Source organism: Protopterus annectens, chromosome 12.part0, assembly GCF_019279795.1.
Source record: "Protopterus annectens isolate FY-2018-M chromosome 12.part0, PAN1.0, whole genome shotgun sequence".
Taxonomy (NCBI): domain Eukaryota; kingdom Metazoa; phylum Chordata; order Ceratodontiformes; family Protopteridae; genus Protopterus; species Protopterus annectens.
In genome coordinates, this window is record NC_056746.1 from 947,023,899 (window position 1) to 947,033,898 (window position 10,000).

The 10,000-nt window shown below is 43.0% G+C and overlaps 1 protein-coding gene across 2 annotated transcripts in view; it reads right to left on the reverse strand.

Annotated features, from left to right (window-relative positions):
- PRELID3B (PRELI domain containing 3B) overlaps nucleotides 1-10,000 on the reverse strand; it is a 207,061-nt gene that overhangs the window by 143,592 nt on the left and 53,469 nt on the right. The gene's annotated exons all lie outside the window — the stretch shown is intronic.

The following is a 10,000-nucleotide window of genomic DNA, read 5'->3' on the forward strand; positions in this document are numbered from 1 at the left end:
CAAATTTGGGAAATGATACTTACAAATATTTACTTACAATTTGTTGACCATGTTATTTCTACTGGGTGAAATTCTACATGCCAGGCAGATGACAGATTCTGTGACAACACTATATTACTTGCCTAGATGCACTTCAGTACATGTGTGCTATACATACACATGCCAAAACGTTGAAATGTGATGCCAAACATGCCACATCAATGTGATGCCAAACATGCCACATCCACACAAAAAATTAACTCTTGGCTGTACATTTCTGATTATGTAGGGGTGGAGGTTCACCTGTTACTCCTTAATAAAATTACAAGGTTACAGAACCTCAAGACAAATTATGTTATGCTAAAGGGGGGTTCTGGTAAAATGTAGTTTTGATCTAATCTTCTTACATTTCTACATCTGGCCTTTTGGAATCTCTTTCCCTATCCTGATGGCCTGTCTACTTGCACCTAAATGGCCCATTCATTCCATGGGACCGGAGACGGACATCTCAGGCCAGGTGAAGCCTTATGGCCCATTCATTCCTACCGGGGTAGCAAAGACAGAAGAAAAAAAAAAAAAAGTTAAAATTGCACATGCAATATTGGAACATTTTATGAGTGAGTCGAGGGAAGTGGAGCAGAAGTGAGTTGGGTGAAACATTAGAAGAGTGGTTTCTTCCCTGGGAGAAGATGTGGCTTTTATGCTGGCAAGAGCACTGGGATTTACTGATTAGGTATTTATTTTACTTGCTGCCAGAAATTTGAGCTGGAGACGCAATCTTTTACGTAGGCAAGCAGACTGCCAAAGAGAGGGCCCAAGGGTAAAGAAAGGTTTGATGTGGCTTAACTTTTGATCAAGGGGTGACAAAGCAGCCTCGAGTTTTTTTCCCCCTCCAGAAAATTCAGCAGCTACAGCACAAGTCTGGGTTCAAAGAAGATCAGCTCTGTTAAACTGGAACCCATTTGGCTTTGGAGAGGGTAAGGCAGTGGTATTCACAGTGAGGGCAGTTTGCAATAAACCAGCAAATTCTGTTGGTGCTGGTTGGTAGAGCATCAACATGAGGCAGCTACTTAGGAGTTGGTCTTTCGTTTTTTTCCCAGTAAAGGGTTGCTACAGCAGAACTCTGGTCCGCTAATGATTGGCAGTAGATTTTTTACGAAATGCCGAGGTGCCAGCTCGCCCAACCTTCAACGAAGGCACGCCTATTTACACACACATGTCTTTCGAACGCTACCCAACTGCGGGGAGAACATGCAGGCTCCACACAGAAGGCACTCCCAAGCCATGCCGTGATTCCAACGGGAGAACCTCTTGCTGTGAGGCAACAACACTACCGCCGTACCACCGCGGCATACATGAGGCAGCTACTTACGAGTAAAATGCCAAATTCCATTTGGGCAATGAGGATGCAGTTCTCTCCTGCCCTAACTGGGGTTGAGAAGTAGGGTTGAGAAGTAGGGTGAAATTTTGGTGGCTCAGCGAAGATGGGAGATGACCTAATTTCTTGTCTGCTTGAAATGGGGTTGGAAGTCAAGAGATTTACCGAAGTACAAGGCATCTGAGACAGCTGGTACTTTATGCATTACTTGAAGTTTTTTTGACATCTGGACAATTTTTGGTGCGTTTCAAAAAGCATCATTTTGGCTTTTCAGCGGTCAAGTGTCACTTATTGGCTGACTGACCATACACAAGAACATGAAAATCTGAAGTTATGCTTGTGTGGTACGCAATGCAGGTGTGTGTGGCGCCATAGCTGTGAGGATTTCTCCTCAGTGCTGGTAGGATGAAAATTGGTTGAAGTGGGAAGTGTTTTAAGGACTGTTTAGTTAAGGGTTTGATTAGATGCACAGGATTACATATTTGGAGGGATCATCCAACTTGTCTACAGTGCAAAACATTATTCCCATTCAGCATCATACACACTTGCCTGCTAGAGTTGTTAGCTGTGCTGATTATTATGTACAAGGATGCTTTTCTGAAGCGGCTAACAGGTCCGTTTTAAATATCAAAAAGTTGCTTTCAAGGAAAGAACTACACCCATGACCTATAAAGTTTGAGTAAATGTAGGCCTATGCAGATACACCTTCCTAACACTTTCTTGGCTCTGTTCCAGGGAACTCAACGTCTATGACAAACTTGTGTTGTTAGCCCAATGTCTCAGAACAGGTCAGGGGAAGCAGAACTTCATGAAGCCAGTCTTTGGTTGTACTCTTCTCCCAACCATGGTGGGTAGGAGTTTAAAGAAATGGTATGGCAAGTAAGGTTAAGTGACTCATTTCTACCCTGCATGAACAAACGTGTCCATCAATTCTGTTTTATAAATGCAGGCCACCAAAATTATTTAAATGGTTTGAAAGTGATTTTTTACATTCATTTTTTTTTTTTGCATTTGTTTACACATTTTAAGTATGTAACATTTCTCATTGAAGCATTTAAATGTGGAAGTTGTGATTTTACTTGGAGAGTACTTAAAATACTTTGTATTGGACATTTCTTCAGCAACATTGATCGCTTTTTGGATTATTTCCACCGAAGGTCTCCTTTTCCACAAAAATCACCCCTTAAACTTTGCAAAAATCATACCATCTTCAGTACGTGCGTCTAAATTGTCAATAATACTCATACCCAAACTTCTCCAGTTCCTTCATTCTGGTACCACTAATATACAGTCCTCAGCCTACTCGTCAGTATGACTTCCAGCATTACAGTACTCTAAACACAATACTGGCACTGCACTATAAAAAGAAAGGTGCCATCAACTCTGGAAACTACAGGGAAAAGTTACAATTTTCAAACCCTCTTCTCAGCCTGTGCACTACTCAAGTCAGTTACTTCTGCCGTCACAATTATACTTTACTCTCTCTGAAATTACAGCTGTCTTGCCCATGCCCATCCTTCAGCGTGCAGTAAACCACCACAATTGTGAGGACATCATACTTAATGAATCTGTTGCTTTCAAACAGCTGCAAAATACATCTCTTGTACACCCCCCCCCCCATGTGCATCAGCAACCCCCCCCAATACACACTGTCAAATGATGGGCCAGCAGATCTGCAGCCGGGTCCAGAACTCATGGTTTGTCAAGATGAGGCTGAAGCGAGGGGCACCAGATCTGCCAAGGCCAATAGGGGGCAATCAGGGTTACCATGGTCTGCAACAAACATGCTTTCTGCAATAAGCTGGGAATCAGAGGAATCCAAGAAAAATCATACAGACGTCCCAGAGACCAATCTGGAACAAGTGCATCCCTTGGCGACTCCCCCAAGGGAGGAGTGAGGGGAAAAATAGTTGCTGCATTTGTGGGAGAAGCAAAAAAGTTGCAGCAAGACTGGCCCCATTTTCAAGAAATCTCTTCTGCTACTTTCTGATTGAGGGACCACTCGTGTGGCCATAATAGGGCCCTGGTCAACTTGTCTTCAATCACGTTTTATCCCCCTGGGATGTGCGTTGCCACCAGAAAGTGGTTGGAAGATCATGCCCATTGCCAAACCCTTAGCATTTCAACAAATGGGGTAAGATCTGGTTCCTCTTGGTTTATGTACCAGACTACTAACATTATCTGACAATTAGCCATTGTTCCTAGAGAGTTCTGAAGTGCTTGCAATTCCAAAAGCACTGCTCTCATCTCTAGGATGTTTACATGCAAGTGAGGCTAGTGTTCCTGTCAGGTGCCTTGGACTGCCTCCCTCAAATTATGCCCCCACACCCTATTTGGGAAGCATCCATGATCACCATGGCTTGCGGTTGAGGGGGAATAAAGGGACGGCCTTGAGATATTGAAGAAGAGAGAATCCACCAAGATTTTTTACAAGTGTTGGTTATAAGAATGTTGTGGGGGATTGGGGAGTGCAGAACAGACCATTGTGTGGAAAGTCACCACTGATGTATCCTCATATGTAGGTTTACAGTAACACCTAGGGAGAAAAGGCTGGAGTGTATAATCCCTGGCTTGCAGCAGTAGATGCCTGGTCGGGGGGGGGGGGGTATGAGCCTGTCGTCCAGCTACAGAAACACCCGGAATCCTATGGGACTCAGGTGTAATGCCACTACTGCCATGTATTTAGTGAACACACTGGGGAGCCACAGTGAGACCAAAGGACAGAGCTAGAAACTGTAAAACACTGGCTCCTAGCTGGAAGCACAAGAACCTTCTGCACCACCTTTCTATTTTGATGTGGTAGTACACATCATGAAGATCTATAGAGCACATCCATAGTCTTTTCTTAGGAATGAAGCACAGACTGTAGTGTCGCCATCCGGAACTTGGTTTTCAACGATTTGTTTAGCTTGCTGAGATCCAGGATTGGTCTCCAGTCCCGTTTTCTTTGGAACTAAAAAGAATCTAGAGTAAGTTCCAGATCCTCTCTGGTCTGCGGGGGACTTCTTTGGAGGACTTTCTGGGCAACTTTTGAATTCCTAACGTTGCTTGCTCCTACTGACTGGGTAGAACATCTGGAACGGATCGGTTTATGGGAGGAGGGAAAAGAGAAGGGAATGACATAACCCCTGGATATTATGCCCTGCACTCATTTGTCGTTTGTGTCTCACCAGGTTTTCAGTTGCGACAGTCGTCCCCAGACTGCTTCCAGAGGCAGGCAGTCTGGCACTCCTTCAGGAGCACTAATTGGGTCGGTCAGTCAAAGGAGGATTCTTTGGAACCCCGATTCTGTGGACCTCCTCTGCCAGAAGGGTGGTGTCTTCCATTATTATTCCCCCTGCTGCCTCGGGGGGGGGGGGTCTACCACCTTGTGTGTCCTGGTAAGATGTTTTGATTTCCTGAACCACATCTTTCCACTTGACTCTCTGACCTTTTGGAAAAGGTCTAGTAGGAGTGGAAAAACTCACTCCAATGATATACGTTTTACACTCATGTTCACACCAGGTTAAGGTTTAACATTGAGGCCCAAATAAAGCCAAAGGGAGCATTAACAAGAGGAAGACTTAAAAGGCCCCTTGAAAATCGCAAAGGTGTATCCAAGCCCTTCTAAACAGAGATGCCTGAACCTGCCACCCTACTCACTCCATCTGCTGCATAGGAGTCTCTTGGATGAGTTGACCACTGAATTGAGGGTAGTGAGCTGTGCACTGAACTTTGTCTGCCACCACATCAGCTATAGCGCTCTGGAGAAAACAGGTCTCTCTGAAGTCTGGTGAAATGAGCAAGGTAATTCGGCGATCATAATGTAAAGCCCACTGAAGAGATGATGAGCTTGCCATACCCATCCATTGTCCTAGAATCCTTATTAGGAGGATGGATATAGGAACTGGTCTTGGAAAGTTCCTTTTTCATGACAGCCACCACGAACATGGCATCAACTGCTACACCTTTGGTAAAGAAGGTTTGGTCCTTGGAGGCTGTAATATACTTGTTCGGCCTTCTAGGAGTGGCTTCTATGTAATGAGACCCCAAAGTGAATAAGCTCATTGAAAGGCAGAGTCACCCAAAAGGATGAAGGGCAAGATCCGAAGGCTTTCAGGTATACAGACCTCTCCACCAAATGGGAGGACGACTGCCAGTCACCTCTCTGCTTCAAAATTTCTAGGTCGTCTCCAAAGGAGATGTCCTCAGGAGGCTGCCTTGGGGACTTTTCTGCTTCAATAATGTATGGATCTGAAGTGACATACTCCTCTGGAGAGTCTAGATACTTCCCCTCTTCCGAAACTTCTCCATACTACTGCACTAAGGAAGTCCCTCGGAAGAGATCATGCGAGAGGGAGTTCTCTGGGGAGCATCCTGAAGCCTGGGATCTCTGCGGTCCTGTGGATGGGGGTGAGGAGATAAAGGCACCTGTGCAGACAAGGCAGGAAGCTCTCAGGAGGACTGGGCCCAAGACTGGGAAGCAGTCAACACCCTCCTCAACTTCAAAAGCACTCTGCCCCATGCTCCAAAAAACTCCCTGGACTAGACAAAACGGATGTCTGGGCCGAAGGAGCCTGCAGAGAAGACAAGCTCGAAAACGTGCGAGCCAAACCCATCCAAGCAGATGCCCCCGACAGACTGTTGGATCCGAGGAAACCGGAGCAGATTCCAAGGACCTGACTGGCAAGGATCTGCTCCAAATGGATGGAGATACTCGGTGGGCAGACACCAGATCTGAGAAGCCAAATGTGCCCCAGACCAGATACAAACACCAGCTGGATTTCGGAGTCTTCCAGCTCTGAAACCAAAGGTCCGATCGGAGGAGGAGTAGGCACTGAAGAGGGAAGGTTAGACTGATCAGACTCCTTTGGGCTCTGATCCAAAAGCAGCTTGGTCAAGACAGGTGTCTTGATAAGCCTCTGCACCACCCTATCCACATCTTCGTCTGAGAGGCTCCTAGTTGACCTGCTAAATAATGTTGGGGACCTGGCCAAGAACAGTGAAGGGCAGCGAGAAGTAACTGGCTCCATGGATAGAGATTGGATCTGGTAACAGTACTCTGCAGGTCGTAGCCAGAGATCAACAGAAATTATCGGAGTCAAAAGATTGTCTGCTCCGAAGAAGTCCCTGCTCCAGAGGTTGATGTCTGCTCCGTTGGTGCTGCTGGAGTGGACTTGCTGTAGTTTGGCTTTGAGCTCTGACAAAGACCGTGGAGCCGAAGAAGGCAGTTTTCCTAACCTCTCTGACTTGTCCAACTTTTGAGAGGAGGAATCAACAAAAATAGCCTCAGAAAATGGGGTTTTTAATAACCCCTTGAAAATCAATTTATTTTTCCATTCCGTAAGTGCCCCCTGATTAAAGGTATGGCATATAGAACAGGGATCCGGCGAATGAAGAGGCCCCAAACAGTATACACAAAGTGAGAGAATCACTGAGGAGCATCTTTTTGCTACACTTTTCAATTTTTTTTTTTTAATTTAAAGGGCTTACTTTCTTTCTGGAGATTCTGGCTAACAAACAGAAGCAAACAGCTTAACTAGTTAAAGATACAGAACAAGAAACTAAAACGGACAGTAACCAGAAAGGAAGAGGAAGTAACCATTACTACCACCAGCAGAAAACTGATAAGAAAAGGTAAAAATACCCTCCAACTTAAATGGGTATAAATTAGATGCCCTCTAACTTAAACGGCAAAGGAAAAACAAGGAAAAAACACAGAGAGAAGGTACTAATAAGTGAACTATACGCTAGCAAAATATTAATCACAATACAGAAAAGCAAAAAGATCAAATAACATAGTCCAGAGCTTGCTAGAAGATCCTTCAGAGCGCGGCAAACGAGATCTGGGAAAGTTGGGGAAATGCATTGTGGGTAAGTCATCAAGCTTTTGTAAAGGCAGAGATGGATCAGACACATCAGATCCAGTCAGTGAGAATAACGGAAAGATTGACACCACCACATTAAATAATTTTGTCCCGTCTCTCTCTCAAACTTTGGGAAACCCAAAACTAACTTATACTCACCGAAAGGTTTCAGTGCACCCCCCCAAATATACAAACAGTGCAGTAAGGTTTCAGTGCCCCCCACAAATATATAAACAGTGCTGCTCTCAGCAGTTTCTCCACTGCCATTATCAAAATGACATACTTTTTTCCAGAAATGAGTCAAATTTGTTTAACTGCTCAAACCACAGCATGTTACAAAGATGCAAGACAATACAACAAATCAATGTGAATAATGTACAAGGTAAACTAAACTACGCAATGCAACTTGCCTCATCTGCCCATTAGCAACTCAAGCTTCTATGAAGGATATAGCGACTTCCTGTCCTCTATTATAGTTACAACAGATATCCTTAACCCTGCCCCCAGAAGCGCAAAAGAGAGCAAGTTGAAAAGGACACCACAGCTGTTTTAATATGCAGATGTATTCTACCATGAAAATCACCTATAAGGAAACAAATACTGAAAAATCTAAACTCCTTCAACCAAATTAAGCATCCTTCATCCCACCTTCCATAGGAAAGCAGATTATACTGACAAACCACTCAACCCACATTTTCAACCTTTCACTTAATTCAAGGATTGTTCCAGCTTCCTTCACTATTCTATTTTCCTCCCTAAAGTCTCATCCAAATACTGTAGACCCGTTTCTAGTCTCTGGCCCATTACAAAAACCTTTGAAAAAATTACAAATAACTTCTCACACACATGAGCAGCTATTACATACTAGATCACCAACATCGATTTAGAAATTCCTTCAGCACCATTCCGGCTCTATTTTTTTTAACCAATAATATTTACTGCAATTTTAATGGATGGCCTTACAGGAGTCTTTGCTGATGTGACTCATGATTTGAGGACCGTCAGTGTTGGGCACCTACTTTTCTCACTCGCTCAACTGAGTAACTTCATCTCCCTCTATATGCTATTACACTTCTTAAAAATGATAGTACACTACAGGTAATACAATCCCCAGCGTCTACGAATGCAAATGCCTACAAAAAATGTTGTCCAATCCCCAACTTTCACTATCATACTAACAATATTACAAACAAAACACTCACAACTGAAGCTTTGTTGCAGGATCTCCCATGTCTTATTCCCCCAGCAGCCAGAGCTACAATGGCAAGAAACATATTCCTACCAAAACTGAGTAATGACCATTTTTACTTCCCCTGCTCTCCAACTAAAATAAGCAAAATGTTAAATTACTGTAAACAACTGTATATAGTCTGCACTACTAGCAAATGCTCAGACTTGGACATATATTGGTTTCCAGTAACTGATCATGTATCTTATCTTAATGGCCTTCTGCTCAAAAAACAGAAACTAAGACATTTCCCAACCCCTCTAAATTATCGTTTTTAAGAAACAAAATTATTCAAGAAATACCCAATCTGACATTATTCTAAGGCCATCCTTCATAAATAAAATAGGAGAAAAGTCTTTAAACCTGTCTAGGACCGGTCTCATGGAATAATTTCCCTGCTGAAATTAAATATATATTAAAGGCTGTTGAAAAACATCACAGTAACGTGGTTGGTGAGACCATCTGCAATTGCTACAGGATCAATGGATAGCCTAAAAATCAATCTTTACTGTATTTATAATACTTGTACGTCATCTTGTACAAATGGCTGTTAATTGTTTAAAATAAATACTTCTGCATCCTGTAATTATTTTTTCTGTCAAGACACTGTGCGCCATTTTTCCATTATGCTGGCACTAATTTACTTTGTTTGTCCTATCAAACCCAAGTCACAGTTGAAAAGGATCAGCAGACCAGTCCACATACCAGTCAAATCGTAATAAAGTAAATAAAATATTTCTAAACTAAATAAAATAATTTAACTATTAAAGACCACCAAAATTTTCTTGCTGTACTGATATATACACTCTATACCTTCCAAGAAACCACTTCGTCCACCTGTGGCAGAAGCCTTCAACATAATCCAATGGAAGTTCAAGATTCTACTCACTCATTTTTCTAGTTCCCTGCCTCCTATGCAGGACTAACTTCCTGCTTTCTCACATATACCTTCCTCAAAAAAAATCTGCTTCAAAAGAGGCTTTATTTTAGCTGGCTTAAAAGGCACCACAATTCTCACGACTCCCTATTTTGTGTCAAACAAAACAGTATGGAAATATTTAGTGAAGACACCACACACAACTTGGCAAGGAAAGGCACGAGAGCAATAGTGCTAGGCTTTTTGCAGTATACAGTTTAGAAAAAGAAAAAAAAAAAAAAACACACAAATGGCATCAAGTCATATGCATTGCAATCCTTGAAACACCATTTAAAAATAACACCTTGAAAATAGTAACTGCTCTGTAATGTTCGAAAAAACTGAAAGTGTTAGGAAAGTTTTTTTTTTAAATTAACATTGAGCAAGTACTAGCTGATCCATCTACCATCCACCCACAATTACCCCCCCCCCCATTTTATACAGGGAGTCAGGGCATCACATCAGTGATCATCAAGAGCCAATATTCACAAGGATGACTAGCTAGCCATGCCACTGTTCTTCCACACCACACAAATACACACTCACCTATGGCCAATTTAGAGCATCCAATCCACCTACTGTAAATGCACTCTTCAGAACAGGCAGAGGGACTTGTGTCAAGGGGGGTGGAGGGAACGCCCTTCAAGACTATT